The 22995-nt window shown below is 37.7% G+C and overlaps 1 protein-coding gene across 3 annotated transcripts in view; it reads left to right on the top strand.

Moving 5' to 3' along the window:
* LOC119790555 (equilibrative nucleoside transporter 1-like) overlaps window positions 1-22995 on the top strand; it is a 54657-nt gene that overhangs the window by 10558 nt on the left and 21104 nt on the right. Inside the window, exon 1 of one of the 3 annotated variants that reach the window (XM_038296125.1) lies at window positions 16700-16836. The exons of 1 other annotated variant lie outside the window; for it this stretch is intronic. The gene's annotated coding sequence lies outside the window, so the exon portion shown is untranslated. Of the gene's footprint in view, window positions 1-16699; window positions 16837-17982; window positions 18117-22995 lie in introns of those variants that run through there. One more of the 3 variants, XM_038296127.1, reaches the window with a different exon arrangement.

Here is a 22995-nt window from a genome sequence, read left to right as displayed (position 1 = left end):
AGCATCCATTACCGAATGGTTAGATTAATGCATCGAGTTGTATTTGAACATGAGCCAGCGATGATGTTCTTGGAGCAGGACTCTGCAGCCAGACTCCTAACTTAAACCTGAAGAACCCCTCTCTCTCCCTCACTGGATATTAGTAACAGATTTTTAAATACTTTTGTTGGTTTTAGAGCATAGCATTGGTCGTACTTTTGATACATATCCAAACTCCCCTGTCTTCATTGTAATCCTAAATCATCTGTACAGCTACTTTTGGATATTTCCAGTTCTAAATTGGATGGTAGGAGAGATCGGGCCTTTTCAGTACCAGCCTCAGAGCTTCAGAGCAGCATTCTTTGTCAATCAACTGTTCTCCACTAAAAATTTTTCCAACACTACTTAATTAATGTTTATATTTCTTTTGGCTTTACAGGGTTTTGCAAAAGTACTCCTTGCAAACCCAAAGTTCAAAGTATTTAATTTTTTGATTGACGAAAAACACAAAGTAGTGCATAGCTAGAAAAGTGGAGGAAAGATAATTACATCTTTTATTTTTATATATATATATATATAATATATATGTTATATATAATATATATATATGTATATGTGTTATATATAAAATATATAATATATATGTTATATATAATATATATAATATATATGTTATATATAATATATATATATATATTTCATGTATTTGTTCTATCCAGACACTGAACCAAGTGAGTCCAATCTGCACAATGAATTAAACTTTGCAGATTTTACTCACCAGGTTCAGTGTCTGGGCAGAACAAATACAAGACATAGAGATGACTTGATGGCTCCACATCTCCCATCTCTGCCTAAAAGTATGGCCCTTCCCAAGTCAATACACTTTGAAAAACCACTTTCATGGATATTTATACCAGCTTTGAAAGTGACTTATTTCTAATATGACATGAAATTAAAATAATTTTTATGTCTTGCAATTAATTTTGCATTACATGCGTGTCTGGACTCTATCTGGGCCATTTTAACTAATACATATATTTAGATCTAAACTGTTCTATGGGAGCTCTGGGTATAGGTTTTAGTTTCATTATCTTATTATAGGGGAGCACCGATTGCAGGTTTCCGACATTTCACCGATTCTCGATCTTTAAAAAGCCTGACATTTTGATTCCAGTTTTAATCGATACAGATTTGTTTTTTCAATAACAGACAGTGTCAGTTGTAATAAGATCACAAGACACCTTCTATATTTAAATCTATCGTACTGAAAGGCAGTAACCATCAGTACCCATGAAACAGTAAAAACTTCTGAAATTTCTCCTTTCAAATACAAATCAAAATTTAGAGAAGGCATGCCACAAGTCGGTCCTCGATGGCCGCTGTCCTGCAGGTTTTAGAGGTTTCTCTGCTTTAGCACAGCTGATTCTGATTTTTGCAGTTCAGTAAAAACCTGATAATCCGCTATCAATGAAAATCAGATGTGCTGGAGCAAGGAAACCTCTGAAACCTGCAGAACAGTGGCCCTCAAGGACTGACTTTGGGCATGCCTGGTTTAGAGTATTGATTTTCACACCTTTGCAAAGGTAAAAAACATCTGTGGAAAAGATCTTCACTGATCTCCCAAAATTAACAAAATTGAATTAAATCCTATTACAAGTATTTTGTGAGTTTTTTGTAGGACCTATATCTCACTCCATCTTTCACAGCAGATTTGGAAATGTCAATTTAACTTTTAGGGAGGTAAATTCAGCACTTTAAAAATGTCTATCTATGTCCAAAATTTAAATAAAATTAAGCTTTTGAAAGTATTAAACAGTTAACACTGTGAGAGAGTTGGAACAACACTCCTAATAGTTTAAATTCAACACTTATCCCAGTTGAATTTATCTAACAGTAGTGTATAGTGTCAAAAGTTAACGTCACACCCTACTGTTAACATTTATTTGGATTTTTGGACAAAGTTTTGCTGAGTATCATCAGTATGACTGGTAATTCATCCCATGCTGCCCTGGGGCACTCTGACAGAAGAAAGGCTGTCGTAAACAGGCGCTATCTGGCCCTCTGAACACCAACAAAACTTCACCAATATAAGTCAGGAGTCTTGCCCAAAGACACAGCTGAGCTAAGATTTGAACTACCGACCCTCCAGTTGCAGGAGGAACTTCTGCATTCTACACCAAAACTCCAAAGTCCCCTGATGTTGATAGCACATGTGATGTATGAGATAAGAGTTTACAGATAGGTTGTCATTCTGAGAGAAACTCTGTTAGGTGTTGATATTAAAATAAACAATAAGTAGACTGGTTTGAATTTAACTCTGTGTATTAACACCAGCTCTTTGGATAAACCAACTATTGCATTGCTGAATTAGACTTAAGTGTTGAATTAACACCGTACTTTCAACATTCAACACCGACCCCGTCGACTTTACACATTTGATTTCACTGTATTCCCTTTGCCATGATCCCTTTTACAGTGCCTAATTAAGAGCTTTACTACATGATTCGGAAGTGTTTTAAATGTAGGTACACTTTTTATCCTTTTCCTGTTGTGTCTCTTTTTATGCTTAAAATGTTATTTCTAATCAATACTTTTTAATCCTGCCTTTAAATACTCTAGAACTTTATCTCTGGTCTGCTAATATTTGCCTTGGAGACTTAAACAAAACAACTTCATTTATATAAACAACTATATTCTGATTATTAATTAACTGAGATGGATTTTTATTTAGGGGTATATCAAAGTAAAGGTCAGTATCAGAGCAGAGTGTAAATATCAAGAATATCAAACATTTCCGATCAAACAAACCATGTCTAGGCCTACATCTGTGTCCATTTATCTTCTGCGGGGAACTGTACATCCTTCCATGTCTTGATACCTTTTTTACTAATTTTTGTTTTTGTCATCTTCTGCTTTTATTCACTTTTTGTTCTGTAGCCTACTTTAGATATTCAAAACTTGTTTCAAAGTACTGATCAAACCAAGCAGTTTTAATTAATTACTTGGCCTGTGTTTGGATTCAACTAAATGTAAGAAAGAAAACCAAACAAGTAAAATGCTAATTCGTTTCTATGTTAACAAATGCCTCTGGTGATGGTTTGCCTGTTCCCTTCTCTGAAATGCCTCTGGCATTAGTCATTTTATTATCTTTACTCTGCTGATAGGGGCATCCAAAAGGATGACACAGTATAATAAGTTGGCACTGTAAGTAGCGTCACATGCAACAAGAGACAAAGCAAATTGACTAATCATCTACAAACGGTATCCAGAATTCTGAAAAAGGACAATCTTGCCCCTAGGATGCATGACAGCAGCTGATATTAAAGAGAGGGATGATGCCTGATAAGGATCGTGAGCAGACTCACGTGACTGAAAGTAAACCCAAAGCTAGGACATGAGCTGACAGCTAAGTTGAAAATGCTAACAGTCAACCAGCTCAGAAGGAAATGAAGTTTTTTGTATAATCTTAACAGGTGAATGTTTTGCAAGCTGAGAAACAAAAGTATTGATGTGCTTGGGTGTAGTGCATGTGTGCACGATGCTACAAGCATGCTGTTACCATGATAAAGAGCTGAACAACCCAAATTCCTTATCACATACAGACACATGCTTGGGAGCTCTCTCTTACATATTGCTTTATTTTGTTTGTTTCCATGTTTCCTACATGCATTTATAAAACTCCAAATGTCCAAAATAAAGAGCACAGATTAAGTTTGATTTTGACCAGGGATCTTACAGTTACTAGAATTCATCGTGATGTTGAAGTTGATGCATATTCTGCCAGGTACTTAATGGGCATCACTAGTATTACAAAATTACTGGAGGGGCTCCAGATCAGCTATTATGTGTGATAAGCTCAACTTTGACTAAATTAACTCCAATAAATTTAAGTGACCTAAATATTTCCCTCTGCTCCATAACCTAACAGCTGCCTACAGAAGAAAAAAATGCATTCATCTTCTTATTGAAACTGTCAAAAAGATTTATTTTCAGCTCGATCTTCTTTATTCCTCTTGAAACTGTTGTCCATTCTTGCGATTTTAACAAGTTTAGCCTGGTCTGTTTTCATTTATGGTTGCACAACAGGGGAACAACTGGAAGCCCCCTCGTTCCTCCTCCCTTTTTCCTGGACTTCATTTTATTTTTCTACTCTAAATCTTTAACTCACGCTTCCCTAGAAAGAAATGCAATAAATGCCTAGTGTGCTTTTCTTCACTTATGATTTTAAATATATATATATATATATATATATATATATACCCTGTGCATGTTTGTATAACATGCAGCGGGTGGGGGGCATGAACCTGTGACAGAGAGGTTAAGGACCTATATCTGGGTTGGCCCTTTTCCACTGTGTCGCCACATTCAGAAGACTATGTGGACATATTTCATGTAGATTAGTGAGTAGAGAGGAAGGTTAAACAGAGCAAGGTTAAATTACTATAACCAAAGTACTTTGTATTAATGTACTTGGTCTCAGACTTATCAATAAACTTTGTAGTATAAGCAAAGTATGCTTTAATATTCTATTCTTAATTGAATATATAAAAAGTAAACTTCAAGCACACGGCCTCATTTTTAGTATAAGATAAGTACACTCATGCTACACTTAAAGGTAAAGTGAAGGATGTTCTTTTTCCGGGTGGATCATGAAAATAAGTGGTCCTCCTACCTGTCAATCATTCTGGTGATATGTTTACGTAAGGCCATCCTATGTGCTCGTCCCCCGGCAGCTTTCTTTTTCTGCGCATGCAAACTTTCAGGCATCTGTGGTGAGCTACAGTTTAAGACAGTCATTGCAGCTCACCTCTCTCACCGCGGTTCTTTGAAAATGCCAGAGAGTCGTAAGAGAAAAAGTGTCTACGAAGTGTAAAAGAAGAAGAAAAAGGCCTCAGAAGAGAGAAACAAGACCAGAGTACACGTACACTGAAAGCACAGGTCAAGCTTCCCGCTGATGCAGCGGATTGGCATGCTATTTGGAGAAATCAATTTCAGATCACCGTAAAAGTTATCTACCTCTATATTGTAACTTTCCAGGGAAGATGAGTTTATTTATTTTGTAATTTGCGTTCATTTTCGTTAGTAGTTATCATTGTATCCCTGCACCTCCTCGAGGAGAAATGGGTATAGTGGAGATTTTTGCCAATTTTTGAAAAGACCTCCTCTCTCAACTTTAAAAAAAAGTGCTCATGCACAACCCTGTACCCGCTTCCAAGAGGGAAGCCTATTAAACACGTGCAACAGCATGCATGAGCCCATTCCTCCTCCAGGAGGTGCGGGGAGAATGGGGCTAATGCATGCTCTCGCACATATAGCACGTGGCCTCCTGTCCCTCTGGTTTTCTCTGCCCAGTTGTTGAGCTTCCTGTTACTGACTCTCTTGCCTAGATGCCGGATGCCCCTCTCGTGCAGCCCTTCTGGAAACCGTTGCCTTGTTGACCGATTCCCTGCGCAGGACCCCAGAACTGACTAAAACTTCCCAGCTAGCCTTTGCCCTGTCTAACACTGTCAATCTTCAGAGCCAGCGCTATCTCCTGGTATCAGAAAAGGTTACTGGCTTTCATTCAGTTTTTAAAAGTTTTTTTTAAATTTGCTTGACGTTTGGTTAAAAATGTCAAGCCCTTTTAAAGCGCTATTTGATTTCCTAACATTTGGAGAGGAAGTAGACCATGATTTCTGTTTCATTGTATTTATTTGATAAAAACTGTTGAACATAAGGAGTTCAGTTTTTATTGTTAATATTTTGGGAAAGTGGAATTCATATAACATAGATTTATTGCTTATAGTCAAACATGATAACATCTTAGAGATAACGAAAAACGAAATATTTGTTCTTTCTGAGAATTCTGATGTATGATAATTTAGTTTCAAATCCACTGATAATTTTTTTCTTTTAAGATTCTGTTTTTACCTTAAGCGTGTTGGTTATTTTAATCTGGATTTTGAATGTTGAATGAAAACCCTAAAATGTTGCACTACATGACATCTAACATTAAAGTTTTACTTGACTCCCCTTTCCTGACACTTTCCAGGGATGGACTCACAGATCTTTACTAAACCCCTTTACTTAAAAAGCTACTTTATTGATATCATAACTATAATCACGGACCGAAGATAAAGTTTTTTAGCAGCCTTTCTAACCCTCATGTTTATTTCTGGTTTCTATTTATCTGTTTAAAATGTTTTGCCCTGTCTTGTATTCCTGGAATGTTACTGCATGTTATAACAGTAAAGTAACATCACGGAAGCAGAACGTTTCCCATAACAGTATCTGCATTTTTTTTTTCATCACGGGGGCCAGAGAGTCAAGAATCAGCCAAGAATGTGTTTGCCTTTTAACATAAATTATATGTAAGCAAAACATTTAGTCCTTTAAAAAATCCTTAACTATATCACAAAATGTTATTTGGCTTAATTTCATATGAAATAATGTTAAAGAAAGCAGGAAATGAACATTTTGGCTCCTTTATTGCATGCTAAAGTGTAATATTTGACAGTTTATTTGTATAGCCTACACCATAATCTAAGTCAGCATCAAGGGGAGAGCAGGTCTGTGATTAAATAAGCTCTGTATGTGTTGGAGGAGGGAATGTGGGTAATTGAAAACAACTGTTGCTTACTTGAAATTTTGGATGGTTTAATGGGAGAATGTATGGAACATACTCACATGGCAACTGGACAAAGGAATTGTAAAGTTCCTGAAGCTGAAGGAATGATTGGTTGTTTTTAATTTAGTTTGAGTCATTTCTTTCAGCAGTGTCCACCTCATCGGCGTCGCCAGACCCCATTTACTGGGGCACGTGCCCCAGTATAAATGAGCTGTGCCCCAGTATAAATCTCATGAATATTTGCAACAGTATTACATTTTTTTAATGCATCAATTTAGATAATTCCAACGGGAGGAGACGTATATTTCTACTCAAATGCGCAGCAAGTGTGTTAACTCCAAATTGAGGATGAATTAGCGCCCCCACGTCAGCGCATGTCACTGCATGAACTGCAGGTAAACTAACACGCTGCTCTCAACTGTTTTGGATAGGACACTGTGCGGCCGCGACGCATTTTTAGTTCTGGTAACTTTCCTTACCTGTCAATTTTATTTTCCCAGTGAAACCACATGATTTATAGGCTACTAACTGAAAATTACCGCATTGGGTTGTAGATGGATATCAGGAAATTCCTCACATGAAGCAGAGACAGGGAAGCAGTAAAACAAGATGAGAGAGAGGGAGGTGAGGTCCTGTGATGAATTAGTGATTTAAGCTAAGCAGTTACATTAGGGACGTTATAAGCAATATGATAGATATTTACATAATTATAGATTTACGTTTTTTTAATGTTTGCTGTAGAGAAGGAGAATGAAGGTGCTGGAGTAGGAAAGGGAGGAGGAGGCGAGACTGACAGGCAAGAGACAGGAGAGAGACAGGAGAGACAGGACCATGAAGGTGATGAGGGAGCAACAACCAGCGTCCACAAACAAGAAGGGGACATTAGTGACTTAGGGGGAAAGCATGATGGTCCTAAACAAGTGAAGTTGTCACACTATCCCCAGGACGAATTTGGAGTAAAAAAAAATGTTCGTTTAATTCAAAATGGTTTGAAAGCTTTTTATGGTTGAAAAAGAAAGCCTTGTCATCAAGGATATGCAGTGTGTTTTCAACTTGCTTGATAACATCATGTTCCCAACACTAACGCAGGTCATCCAGATCTCCCTCACAATCCCAGTCAACAGCTGGAGTTTTGAAAGGTCACTCAGTGTGTTGAGAAGGTTCCACACTTGGCCGAGGTGCACAATGGGACAAGACAGGCTCCATCATCTTGCTATTTTATCAGTTGAAAAGGAAGAACTTTCTAAGCTGAGTCACAGTCTAGTGATTGACCACTTTGCAAAAATGAAAAATAGGAGGTACACTTTAATGCTCAAAAAATAAAAGAAAAACTTAGTTCAGGATGAGTTAAACTTTCCCCTGAACTAAAACTCTGAAACCTAGGAATTAATGATTACTTCAGAATGGGTATAAAGAAACTTTTTATTTGTCAAAGTTTTTGATGTCTTATTTTTTATTGCTGCAATGTTGAAAATGTTCATGTTTGTTAAAACAAATATGCTCTTACACTTATTAATATCTCAACTAGTAATTTTGGTAGGAATGTATCAGGGTTGGGCAGTGTGCTTGTCTGTATTTGTGTATGGCAGGAGGGGCATATGTGGTAGAGGGCCAGTGCCCCAGTAAAGCTTTGTACCTAGCAACGCCCCTGGTCCACCTTTATATATTACCTAGGAAAACTCTCTTCCCGTCATCACTTTGGTTTCAACAATAATCTGCCAAACAGGTTATAAATACTCAACCCAAGCAGATAATAGCTTTATTGTTTCTGAGTCATTTGGAGGTTCAAGCAGTTGTTTTTAGGAATTCCTCTCCTGTTCCTCTCCACTCTCCTCTTAAATCCCAGTATGTGGTCAGAAAGCCAGTCCCGGTCTTGCTCTCTTCCTCGCCTCAAGCATGTCTCTGATGGTACAAGTTTTAAAGAATGTTCCCAAATTAGACTTGCGTGTTGTTTGTTTTTCCATCCTGTGCTAAAAATTCCACATTAACGAAGAGTCTGGGTCAGCAGGAAGCGAAGGGGTTAAGATTTTCACCCAACAATGGAAGTACAACAAAAAAGAGGCCCTCTGATTATTTTCCAGGTTCCTCCTGACAATGTGCAGTGGTTTCCAAACGTTGGCCCCAATGGAGGTTTTTTGATCGTCTGCTGGTTGAATGCATGCACTTTAATCTCAACACACACTGGCATGTTATGCAGGTGCCTCACCCTATTCCGTTAGGCAAAAACCTCATCCAAATGAGTGAACGTTGAGTTGTGGGTAAGGCTGTGTTTACCACAGCTGTTTGTTTTGAAGCACCCTCCCAGAATTCTTGGGATGCTCTGTGAAATCTAAATAAATAACAACAGAACACTGTGCAAACCTTATTCTAATATATCATTTTATTTAAATCTCTGCTCCATCTAACTTTTAAAGATAATGGGAAAGCTAGTGATTTATATATGCTTTTCAAATATATCAGTGAGGTAAAAAGCAAGGTCAAGATTTATGATGTAAATAATGGTAAATAAACCTATAAAAAAAACAAAGTGCCTCTGGGTTACAAGGTACCTAAAGTTAAGTGCAAAACTAATCATAACCACTAAATAGGGTTTTACAACCTTCAGGGGTAATATTTAAAAAAGGAACTGGTAGAAATATCTGTTATTAAACCTTCACCAATCATGACACATCCCAAGCATTATTTTCTGCTCTTTTAGGGAGGTTTTATTTTATAGAAGCTGTTCACACTGAGCTGGATTCTGTTAGAGGTTTCATCCTGCTAAAACAGAGGCTCTCTGTTGTCGCTACATGCACGATGTTAGTGATTGCTGCAAACTAAACAACACGATGCAAGCAGCTGTCTACTGTCACAATACACTCATGCAGGAGAAGTGACTCAATGAAATCTGCTGGATTTCCTTACGAAAGGTTTCAACAAAATTGCCTGGATGATTTGATTGATTAGACTTTGTAAAGTGCCTAGATATGACATATGTTTTAAAATGGAGCTGTTTAAATTCAATTTAATTCCATTAAATTCATTCATATAGCGCCAATTTACAATTTACAGTTCAACCAGATCATCCAGTCAAACTTATTCAAAGTTTTCTATCTAAGGAAAACCAGTTGATTGCATCGACTCATTGACTCAAATGCAATCCCTCACACTAAGCATGCTTGTAGCGACATTGGAGAGGAAAAACACCCTTTTAACTTGAAGAAACCTCCAGCAGAACCAGGCTCAGTGTGAGCGGCCATCTGCCGAGGCCGACTGTAAATGAATGTAAGTGTCATGCTCTGATAAGTTAGTCTATGACAGGTATATCTATACCTGATATTCACATCTAAACACTGACAGTGTTGCTTGTTTTTTGCAGAATGGATAAAACTGAGTTAGGACAGACAGAGAACATCTGTTTGCATCATGTTTTTTTTTTAAGTTCTGCAACAGATACCCAGTTGACACTTATCTGCATCCTGTTAAACTTGATGGGGCACTGAGGGTAATGTGGTCCTTTTAAGCTTATAGCATTAAAATATGAATATCGTACATAAAGGTTTACTGCTGTAAGTTTGGTTGCTGTTTTGAAAATTGTCACTTTTTTTTTTATTTCCAGTTAATGTTTACCTTTTAGCAAAATTTGTAAATAGTGTTTTATATTTCCTTCCATATTTCTTTTATTTACTTTCTGCTTGTTTTCTGAGAGTTTCACTCATTTGATGTTGCATATCTTTTTTTTTACTTCTTACTTTCTCTTCAATATCTCCTGCGGAAGAAAACACGATTGACATCGGGGTCTGCAGAACTCCTAGTATCATCTTACTGACTCTATGGTCAGAGGAAAGCAGACCCTCATTTTCATGTGTGCAGCATAAATTTCTTTAAATGCTCCTCTTTTGGACATTAAGAGTAGTGTTAGTCTCACACCAGACAGGAGTTGCTTTGTGCAACTCAAACCCCTCCTTGCTGAAGTGTTTAGTTGGAGAACAGCAGCTAAAGTGGAGAAAAAAGCTTTTCGTCACAGATGGTTTCCAACCACGGTGAGCTTTTTTTAGCCGGTGGTAGAGACAGGGTGCGGATAACTGTGGATCTGCGGGGGTAAACAGCCGACACCAGCACTCAATGTGTCGAGACTAACATTCTGAAGCAAACGCCTCTGCATGTCGGTTAGATAAAAATAAAGATGACTATGATGTTTTGCACTTTCTCGAGGAAAACAAGCTCTACCTTATTGTTTTCTAACTGACTGAAGGGAAAGTTCTTAAGTCATTTGTTCTCTGTTGCATAGAGGGCAATAATTGGATGTTATAATGTTTCTGTACTGGGCCCTTAACATCCCAGCCCCAGACACTCTTTTATCTTCTGCTTTGTAATATTTTGTTCCCGTTTACATCAGACTGAGGTCAGCCTTAACCTTCAGCTTGAATTCACAGAGATTTTTTTCAAACGTTGCATCTCCTGAACAAAGAAGAGATTACATTATTCACTCCCTCTAAGGTTTTCACACGCCTTACCCTTTTTATTTTGATACTTTTGGGCATACCAGATTTTCTGGCTTCAGTTTACCTTAGTATCTATCCACCAATTACACCCCAGTGTAGCTCTGGAGCTATTTTTTATGAAATGTGCCTGAGATGTGCGTGCATACAGGCCTCTTAAATGCTATCTGCTGCTGGGTTCTGCAATTGTGGTTTTAGTTGTTGTTGTTTTTCTATCTTACATCAAAAAGTGAAGCTTACACTTGAGAAACTTTATCCAATGTGCAGAAACAGAGTGTGAATATTATCTGCAAATGGTACCACCGTCCCATCTGGATTGAGCTTACTGTGAGCATCAACTGTTTTTCCACAGACCAGCCAAACATGAAATACCCCTGGCCTCCACACCCAAACGAAACTCAAATCTGATATGAGTTATATGGACTCTAATAGTGGAGTGAAAGCAGTAAATAAATGTTCAGTGTAAGCAAGAACACCTGCAAGGATCTAAGGCAAGACCTTTGCAGATGGTGACCTAGAAAGTCTGTATCAATAAAGGCTGCAGGGAATATCTTTATTTTCCTGTTATTTCTTTCCTGCAGATGTTGCTTTAGAGACTTAAAAAAAGCAGGGAATAAAATGGCATCAAACTGTTTCGTAACTATATCTTTCATATCCTTAAAAGTTAATCCTCCTGATTAAAACAAATAAATCCTGTCATGTTCTAACCTTAAACCTCAATGGGTTTTATGTAGTTTGGCTCAACCAGAAAACAGGACAGGTCCACACTACAATAAACGATCAGCTCTGATTATGAGGGCTGGCTTTCCCTTAAAGCAGACCCCACACTTCCTCGACACAAACTGTTTAGACTTTTACCTCCAGTCTGTCCTGATCATGGAGTAAGTTTCTTTCCCAAGGCTGTCAGCAGAGCATTTAATTCACATTTATGAGATTTTTAGGTATTAAAACCATGGCACTTAAGAATCATCCACTTCTTTGTATCACCTTTTCACATAAGCTCCACAATAAACAAGATATTTTGCTTCTAAAAGTCACAAAATGGTAGAAAGACTCTTGCCTTGTACTATGCAAAAGATCTATTAATGTGTTTTAAAATAAAATAATTAAAATTTATTGATCTCACATTGGAGAAATCTACCTCTGCATTTGACCCATCCCCTTGAGGAGCAGTGGGCTGCCATCATGGGGCGCCTGGGGAGCAGTGTGGGGGTTAAGGCTCTTCCTCAGACACCCAGAGTGGCAGTCTGTGGGAGTGGGGCTCGAACTCAGAATCTCAGGATTCCAAGCTCTATGCCCTAACCAATAGGCCGTCACTCCCACTATTAAGAAAATTTGATCTAAAATTAAACACTCACCAAGCTGATTAAATTGTTGAGGCTGCTATATTAAATTTCTTGATGTTTTTAGTTTTATGGTGTTTTAAAATGGAAAGATACCTTCTACTGTAGGCTTAGCGAAATGTAGATTATTAAGCATTCAGATAGTGTTAGGTTATAATGGACATATTAAACTAAATTAAAATGCATCAAGTATTCATTAAATACTATAAGTATTTGTCTAAAAGATGTATGCATTACATTTACTTCAGACCAAAAGAGATCAATTAATTTTATTTAGTTTAACTATCAACCCTCTCCTCTTTATTTGAAATATTTGTTTATTTATTGAATTAGGCCACTTTTGGCTCTCCATACATGCTTGGTAATCAAGCTTCTGCTTGTATGACACCTTTATATTTGAGTTCAAGTTACAAGGGGCTAAACCTTCCATTAGCATTTCAGCTTAATGGAACAGCCTTCTGTTTTCTATCTCAGGCTCATAGCCTCTCACCTCCAGTCATATATACGGTATGGAGGGGCAAATGAGAACGCACCTGTAACCACAATCTAAAGCAGATAACAAAACAGTGCAACTATGACCGTTTACCAGCCTCCAGATGATGCACATCAGTCCTGTTAGACGCTCAAAACATCTACTCAAGCTGTTCCTGGTATTAGAGCAGAGGACAATTAGGTTATACCTTCAGCTCTTTTACAGCTTTTTACTGTCTCTGTATAAAATTAGGGCAGTCGCATTTTCGAAGAAACGATTCATCGGCCGATTATGTCTTAGTTCGGCAACCTTGCCTGTTTAAATTTAAAGACTCCTTCATAAGTGGCCAACAAATGCATGCCGAGTTTGAATTCAGCAGCTGCGTCCTCTGAAGGCCAGATTCTTCTGCAGATTATTACTTAGCACAGCGCCAAGGGGAGTTTGGATTGGAAGACTCCTGGTTATGCGGCAGACAAATGCAAAAAAAAAAAAAGGATGAATAACAGTCAATTCTGATGCCAACAGCAATATATCATGCCTCCCTAGCATGCACACAGTTTCAGTTTCATTCATCCATCAATCAATCTATCCAGAAAAATGTGGATTGATTGATGGATGTTTTTCCTTTCAGCTACATTAGGGAATATCCTCCTTCAAAAGCAGCAATATCAAATCTAGAAATTTGACCCACATATTGCCAAAGACTATGTATTGAAATTATTGGTGGGGACATGTCCACACCAGTCCTTCAGAATGTTACCCCTGTGCTGGCCACCCTTATAAAAATGTTCTGGCTACGCCTCTGGTCCCCTGTAAGGAAGTGATAATGCTAAGCAATTCTCTTATGATGATCTGTGCTGGCACAGAATCTGCAACTGACCATGATGGACCAATGTTGTTTAGTAATCTTCAGATTTGCTTCCACAATGATTAAAAAGAAAAAGGACCAGAGCAGTGGCGGTTGTAGACCAAATGTTTCAGAGGCCAGGAGGGGGCCAGCGTGATTTCATGGGGGCCCAGAAAAGCATGAAATAAAAAACAGGGCAAAGAATTCAAGTATATTAATATAGCTGCATGAAATGAAATTGCTATTCAAATAGGTTTAATTAAAATAATTTTCTTAAGGGGTCTTATTAGGTTTTTGACTTAATTTAAGTTAATATTACTGTTTTCTATAAAATCTGAATTAGAACTCATGAAAAACTGATAACTTCAGCTGTAAAAATTGGAGCAATTTGTTTTGAAAAAAACATTTGCAGATGAAAACTGGGATCCTTTCTCAACACCACTGAAGCTATCACATGATTGGTTTTAGATAATTAGTAAAACAGAATTTGTAATAAAAACAAATGAAATTGATCGAAAGGACCTATTAGTAACCATGTCTATTCCAGCGCATATCATCATTAGAATTCCTTTGAGTATTATAGTCATTTCTCAATATGCGTTCTTGAGTGTTCTCATGTGCTTATGATACGTCATGAGCCTCGACCCCAGCACTGTTCCAATTGCAGAGAAAACACCAAATCCCCGGATGTTGTTCTCGCCCCTCCCTCTTTATCGAGTATGCATCAGAGCAAACTTTCAATGGCGCGCTCCATTGAAAGTTAAAAGTTCTCTTTCTGTTGCTGTTGTTCAATAAAAGTATATTTTAAGATCATTTAAGGTGAGACTATTATACTTTAAACCGTCACTTTATGGCCCATTTACTGATTGAATGCGTAATTAAAAAAAGAGTTCCGAAGTTGAGAGGACCGCTGGCTCTGATGGGGATTTTTTTGTTTTGATTGGCAAAATGTGCATTTGATTTATGTTTATCTGACTGTTAATTATTATTCCCCCACTAAATGAAAAAAGTCAAAATGTATTATTACATAGAGACTATTAAAAACAGGAGGTGAATTGCAGCTCTAGACGAGCCTGGCGTATGGTGACGTCACTAGTACGCTCCTGTTCCAATTGACCCATATCTATGCTGCGTGCTCGCGTTCTCACCAAGTGCAGACTTTCCTGTGTTCTTGCCAAGACCGGACTTGAAGAGAATGCGAGTACCGGCTCGCTTTCTCATGAATTGTGAAACGGCATATGTCTTTAGCACAGGGACCAGGACATGATCTACATGGGGCCAGTGATGGGAGTAACGGCAGGGAAAGTTACTAACGGGGTTACCTTGTTCAGTGATGAGGCAATCTAACTAATTAACTGTAACTATAACGCAGTTACCATTGCCGACACCCCATTACTGCACGTTACTCAGGTAGCACAATTAACCTTTTTTCATGATAGGACTTGTGCGCGCCTTGTCATGAGAGAGGGGAGGATGAGAATGGCTGATGTATAGTGAGATTACGTCTGTCAGTTGGGTAGGTGGGTGTTTCTACTGGCGGGTGTTAACGTACAGCACACACAGAGAGATGGAGAGTGAGGAGGACTCCAGCACCAAAACAGCGTTTTCCAGATGGAAATAGCGGTGTTACGTCGAGCTGCGTTTCCCCATCAGATACGGTTTCCCCTGCATCTCCACACAGCGCAGGCGGCATGATTCACCGCGCAAGCGACAGGAAACGCGCATGCTTGCTAAAGGCGTGCAACAGTCTCCCTGTGCTCGCGCCACAGGGGAACTACGGAGAGCGTGAATGATCAAATGTTAGCCTATATGGAGAAAGGGAGAAATCCGGATGGATGGATGGATGGATAGATGGATGGAGGATGGATGGATGGATGGATGGATGATGGATGGAGGATGGATGGATGGATGGATGGATGGATGGATGATGGATGGAGGATGGATGGATGGATGGATGGATGGATGGATGGATGGATGGATGGATGGATGGATGATGGATGGAGGATGGATGGATGGATGGATGGATGGATGGATGGATGGATGGATGGATGATGGATGGATGGATGGATGGATGGATGGATGGATGGATGGATGGATGGATGGATGGATGGATGGATGGATGGATGGATGATGGATGGAGGATGGATGGATGGATGGATGGATGGATGGATGGATGGATGGATGGATGGATGGATGTATGTATGTTGCAGTATCTATAACAACCCAAACACACAGGATTTCAGAATTAGAGATCCCCGGTTATTAATTCCATACACTCACCAGATCTGAATGCCCTGTTAAAAAACTTCACATCCATGAGTAGAGGTAATGCAGCCTGATGATATTTACACCACATCAGATACCGTTCCCCCCATGTTTAGCAGGGAGAACGGCATTTGACGGGGTTCAGAAGCCTGTCAGATAGCGTTCCCCCCATGTTAAGCAGTGGGGAACGCTATCTGACGGGGTTTATAGGCCTGTCAGATAGTGTTCTCCCCTGATGTCATTTACGTTGAGTTGCAATAAATTCAAAACTCTCTGCAGGTTCTTGTCTTTGTCGTCCACACTATTCAGCTGGCTTTTGAAACACACAGCGAGAAGGTGGGGGCCAGGTGGTGAGGGTTACGGGGCAAGAAATATAAAAGTAACGCAATAGTTACTTTTACTAGTAACTAGTTACTTTTATTGTGGAGTAACTCAGTTAGTAACTCTGTTACTTTTTGGCAGAAGTAACTAGTAACTATAACTAATTACATTTTCAAAGTAACGTGCCCAACACTGCATGGGGCACTGGCCCCCGTTGGCCACTGTCTAGAACCGCACATGGACCAGAGGTTTCATCTGCAACCCAGAGCACCAGAGTTGGGTTTTTTGGCTCACTTATTAAAAACTAAACTATTGTGCCAAAAAAAAAAAAAAAGAAATAAATCACCAGATGCATCCTCTAGTTCTGATATCCGCCCATAAGAGTTCTTCAGTTAGGGTGGCTTCATACGGGCTGCAGCTTTCAGTCCTGGAGGGAGGGGGGGCTCTACAGACTAGAAGAGAGGGACAGCAGAGTAGAACACAGCGGATCCCTGTCGCTCCTTCTTTTAGAAACGCTTCTGGTAAGTCTGTCTATCCGTACTTTCTTATTTAGGTCGAGTTTTCAGCTTCTGAAATACATAACTGGGGGCAGTTATTGTAAAAATAACGTTATTATTTTAAGAGTATGGGAAATGTAAATCAATAATGGGTTATATCGCAGTTCGCCTCATCAATTAAACGCGTCAACTAACTAACAGATAAACAACATCAACCGAAGTGCTTTTCATGGCCGGATTCCAGCTCTGTACTTTTTGGAGGAAAGTTTTTATTATTGTTTTCTTCCTTTTTTTAAGGTTTGTAGGATTTTGTTTTTGGTGGATGTGAATCATAAATATCCTAAATGCAGTTTTCGTTCAATCCTGAGGCGCGTGAAATACGAACAGCCTAAAGCACGTGGGGTTCTATTGTAAACGGGGTCTTGAGTGAAACACTTGGGGGGTTTTTTGTTAGTTTTTTCTCCAGTAGCTGCTCATCACCACAGCGGAGATAACGTGAGATGATTACGTTCAAAGCTTTTATCAGCGTGACACCGATGTTCTGAAACGCGCGTGGGGTCCCCCCCCCTCCTACATATCCTGCTGCTTATTTAACAGTGGGTCCTAATGCATGCATCTGGATTTATTAGCGCATTTTTTAGATTAGTTTATTATTCGATCATATACAAACCTGATTCAATTCAACAGAAAATAAACAAACTTGTCAAAAAACAGTGTTTTAGTTGAATATCTGCATAAAATGTGTCTTTAATCATTAGGATGGACTGTTTCTGTCTGACTGAATCAATATTTCTTGACTTCATTCTGCAGGTTTGTGCTTTTTATAACTCTGCTGACCCTGAAACCAGCAGAGAAATGAGAGGGTCCTTTGTTTTTGCAGCGAACAGGTGATTTCAGATCCCATCTGCCTTTCAATGGGAACAGGAGCCTCTTTAAGTCCAGGTCACAGACAGCTGGAGGCATTTTGAGATTTAAAATAATAGATTCAACAGAGCTGCCCCCATGGAATAGATCCATTTATTTTCAGATATCAAATGTATACATTTCTTCAACATATAAAGTTATGAATATTGTAGATTTCTAGCATTGAAGGACTGACGAAAGGAAGCATGACGGGTACAGCCCTCCTATTGACTGGAAGTGATCTTTTGGTGTAAATTAATCAGCTTGTGAGTCACTTTGAAAGGCTGGCAGCTGGAGGTGGGGTTTCCTTTACTGAGCGGCGGGAAAAACTTTGTGGTGGAGGGTAGGCACACGCTGGTGAGGACAATAGAAGTGAGACGCTTGTCTTCAGCTGCTCTTTGGTATGGGTGGAAATCTGTTCACTTTACATGTCTTCTTGTAAAATATCGTTTTCTGTCTTATTGATTTGAACCAAGGTTAAAAATGTCTTTGGTTCATTAGATTTAAACAATTAACTTTTGGCATTATTTAGGTGCAATCTGAATCATCATGCCTGAGTTATGCATTGATGATACAGTGGTAGCTGCTCTGCCTTTAAGAATGATTCCTTTTTCAGATGTATATAATGTGCAAGAAGAGCTATTGATTATGCTGGACTTTGACAGGAGAAATACTTGGTAATGCTTATTCAGCAGAGTGAGGTACATGTTTAGAGTTAAATCTGTTTGTGAAGTTTGCTCTTTATTTAATAGATTCATGTTATGTGTCAAAGAAAAGCAGCTAAGTAGATGTCATTTGTATTTTCTCTTTAGTTTTCCTGGTGCATTTGATGCAGTCCTTCAGCACTATTTCTTTTTGTAATTAAGTCAATAACAAAAACAATGTATTTTTTGTCTAATTACTACTCTGAATAAGTAGTTGCTTTTGGAAATTACATATTTTAGTCTGTATTCTGTAGTTAATGATTAATTGAAATACCTGATATATCATTCAACACTCAATTTTGATATTACTGGTACTTTTTTCAGCCCTAAAGTAGTGATTGTATGGTATTTATATTAAGGTCTGTTACTCTCACTAAATCATCTGTGTAAACTTGTGTTTTATTACAACTGTACATATCTATAATATATATATATATATATATATATATATATATATATATATATATATATATATATATATATATATATATATATATATATATAAGCTTTAAATGTATAGAAAACATATAATCTATTTGACCATTTTTTCTATAATCTTTTTGCTGCTGTAACACCAGAATTTCCACATTGTGGGACAATAAAGGGATTTTCTATTCTATCTATCTATTCTAATGAAATATTAGCTACAAATGCAAATGTGCTGCATATGTTGAGGTCATGGTAATGTGGTTAAATCCCCCCCAAAACAGATGTTACTTTAGATACCCACATGCTTCAAAGCACGTGTCCCTTAACTTTATCTGTTGTGCATAAAACTGCAGACAAAGTGCATCGCAAAGCTGATAATTTTTGATGCATTTAATGAATAACACTTTTTATTTTGGTGTTTGATCTACTGTTATTTTATTACAACCGAAAAATTAATCGGTCAATTTTTATCTCTGCCCAATCAGTTAGTGCATATCTCACTTTATAAGTAAAACAGGGGGTTGCTATATTGAACACATATTGCACATATTACACACATTCTTTTGTATACTTTCCTCCTAATCATTAAAAAAAAAAAGTATTGGAAGCATTCCTAATTTCTATGCATAAAACTTGATATCAAATTTTTAAAGCTGCTAATATTATTTCCCCCACATTGTTTTTGCAATTGTTGCTATGATTCTCTTTACTCTATATTTAATATTTAGGGAAATGTTTGTAGATGAGTGCAAATCTTGTTTACTGGTAGTGATATTTTTATATGCACCCTTTTTATGCTTAAGTTCTCAATAAAAATGGTCCCTCAGACTAGAGATGTCCCGATCCAGGTTTTTGCACTTCCGATCCGATACCGATATTGTTTTTGGACTTCCGATCCGATACTGATACTGGCCGATACCAGCCTATCCGAGCATGTATTTAAGTTTAAGTTAAAGTATTTAGCCTTAGTTGTAAGACTCATGTTGAAAAGGGTTTTAGTACTCTTGATAACATCTAGCCAGCTAAATTAGGTGAGATTGAATAAAACACAATGATTGGTAACAACAAACTTACCTGTTTATTAAGAGATAAACACAAACTTGACAAAATTACGAATAGCAATCTGAAATTGCACAGTGAGCAGTAAAACCGTAACAGTTAAAGGTGCAAGTATTACTGTAAGTTTTAATAAAAATGCAAAACAGGGGAACACTGGCGCAAAATAGTGGAATGGATCGTTTCCATCGGCAAAACTGGAAAATACGGACCGGATTTTTTTTTAAAAACTGGATCGGCAGTCTGGATCGGCATTTTACATGCTTTGCCGATACGCATTTTTTTGCCAATATCGGCGTCCTGATCCGATACGTGGATCGGATCGGGACAAGCCTACCTCAGACTTCTTCTATGCTTAAACTTGCACTTTATAAGGTTCAATTTTTGTGTTTATTCGGTATGTATCTTGGATCACTCGGCTTGTAGTAGGGCTTTGAACCGACTCAGTACATCAGAAAATCAAGATTTAGAAACAAATTTTCCCATCTGATCTCAAATAAAATTGCTGGTATTGAAACTTTTTTTTTAAACCATCACCTTGCGTTACTGTATAGTTTATATTAATATCCACTGATTAATATTAAAGCACAATAATTGTAGTTGATGGCGGCTGTAAGGACGGTGACAAAGCATTAAAAGATCTTTGGTTATATGAATCAGTCTTTAAGAATTAATATGCAAATCAATTCAGAGTTGGAAAAAAAAAATATATATATATATATCTATATGTTACAAAAAAAACAACCCTCTTTGGGAGCAATGATGTGTGGCAGCAAGAAGGCATCATCAGCTTTTTCTGAATAGAGTTTGCTTGCTCTGTCTTTGTTGTCTCCAACTTCCTTGAACTGCTCTGAAAAACTGAATATATATATATATATATATATATATATATATATATATATATATATATATATATATATATATATATATATATATATATATATATATATATATATATTGTTTCACTGCTGCTTCTCCTCATTGCTAAAAATGTTCCATATTAGTGTTGAAATTTGGATAACTACTGCGCTACCATCCATCCCTATTGTTACTTGGAGCTCAATCATAATCTCATCTGATCAAAATATACATTTCCAGGTGAGATCTAAATACTGTTTAGCAAACCAGATGTTTGTTTAGGATGGAAGCAGAGGGTTTTCCCTTAATTAAACACTTGAAATGTTGATACTAAAAGATCTGGTTGCCTTCATGTTTTTTTTTTTTTCTCGTTTGCCTGTCTAATCTGATTAAAGTTCCAGGTGTTTCCAATTTCCAAATGAGCGCCCCTATTGTAGATATGGGCGAGTTTTAGCAAGTAGATATTTTTGTGGTAACGCCTTGTGTTTTAAAAAATAATCTGTGCTGCTTAACCAGCAGGCATCATTTTCTTTCCAATTTTAAAGATAAACAGGTCTCAATTTCTGTTTATAGGTATTCAAACACCATGGAGACAGGAAGTCATATTTGGTTTTTGACCAGGGATTTTTTGTCCCCTCTGAATCATTAGATACATGTTACTTCAATAAATTACTGTATTTATGAAACTTAAACCCTTTGAGTAAGATTCTCAATATACCTTTTTACAGCTATGATTTGGCCATACAGATGTTCTCTAATTCTGATTAAGGAGACATGAGGACAGGATTTAGAATATGTTTTGGTGCCTCTGGCTTTTGACGCCAGAATGTCAACAACTGATCTGTTTTATGGTTTTTTATCAATATGAATGTGTTTTTTATTCAAATGCCAGAGTTGTAATAAAGATGTGAATGAAAGGCAAGTTTATTTATATAGCACATTTCAGTTGCAAGGTTTCAGAGCTTTTACAGTTTTCTGGGAGTTTGTTCTGGTTTAGTGGAACATAAAAACTAAAAGCTGCTTCTTGATGTTTGTTTCTGGCTACGAGGAGTCGATTTGAGCCAGAAGACCTTAGAGGTCTGGGCTGTTGATTCACTGACATGTCAGTCTATAAATTGCTAAATAGTTGCGTCCAAAATAAATTACAAACAGAAGCATTTTACAATATTCTCTTAGATACAGTGAGCTCGGTTTTAGTGGAGAAAAATGCAGCACTGTGCTGGATCTACTATGCTGTCCATGTTTTTAGGCAGCTATGTTAAGAAACCATTGAAGTAATCAGTTCAACGAAAATCGAACTAATGATTTGTTTTTCAAGGTCCTGCTGAGACATTAGTCCTGGTTTCCGTTTTAGGATAACTTCTATTTTAGTTCAACTTGCGTTGTAGCTTTTGTTTTCAGGTTGTGAAGCGGGTTTTAAAAGCATCTGTATGCACTTTGTTCCTATGTGCACTATGTCCAAGTTGAGTTGTTTTTTCGGATGCTCAAAACCCGTTTAGAATGAACGCACCAAATGTTTCTGTAGTTCTATTTCAAGATTAGTTTGGTACTGGACTTGATATAGATTATATAAACTGACCCATTGATCTCTTTTTGTTAGTTTTTTCTCCAGTAGGTTTTTTTAGTGAAGAAGTGAGAAAATTGGTTGCATGGCCTGGTAGAAGGGAGGTCAGATGTATCAGTCAGAGGAGGGTTTGTTAACCGGTTTACCATTGCAGTTAAATCAGAGGTATTATTGTTTTTGATTTTAGAAAAGGAACATTCTGCAGCATTTTTTAGTTGGGAGTTATATCTGTAGTCCCTCTTTAGATGTTAAGTAAACCTGTAGTCCTTTCTTTCACGTTGTATGGACTCTTTATATGTTTTATCAATCACTTGCATATAAATCGATTTCAATCAAAATAGTATAAGCACAGATTTTTTGCTTATCATTATCCAAAAAAAGTGATAAAACATCATATCCCAATAAAGCTGGTAAATAACTCGCCTACAGACTATAGGCGAATTCTCTAAGTGGAGCATGGCCTAGTGGTTGGGGCATTGTGCTTGGAATCCAGAGGTTCTGAGTTCATTCCCTGCTCCCACATACTAACACTCTGGGTCCTTGAGCAAGACCCTTAACACCACACTGCTCCCCGGGCACTGCACAATGGCTGCCCACTGCTACCCAAGGTGATGGGTTACATTAATTTTGTTGCCTTGTACTTGTGACAGTGCAATGACAATATTAATA

The sequence above is a fragment of the Cyprinodon tularosa genome, unplaced genomic scaffold (assembly GCF_016077235.1).
Source record: "Cyprinodon tularosa strain WSP-4 unplaced genomic scaffold, ASM1607723v1 ctg368, whole genome shotgun sequence".
In the NCBI taxonomy this organism is placed as follows: Eukaryota; Metazoa; Chordata; class Actinopteri; order Cyprinodontiformes; family Cyprinodontidae; genus Cyprinodon; species Cyprinodon tularosa.
This window is presented reverse-complemented; position numbering and strand designations above follow the sequence as displayed.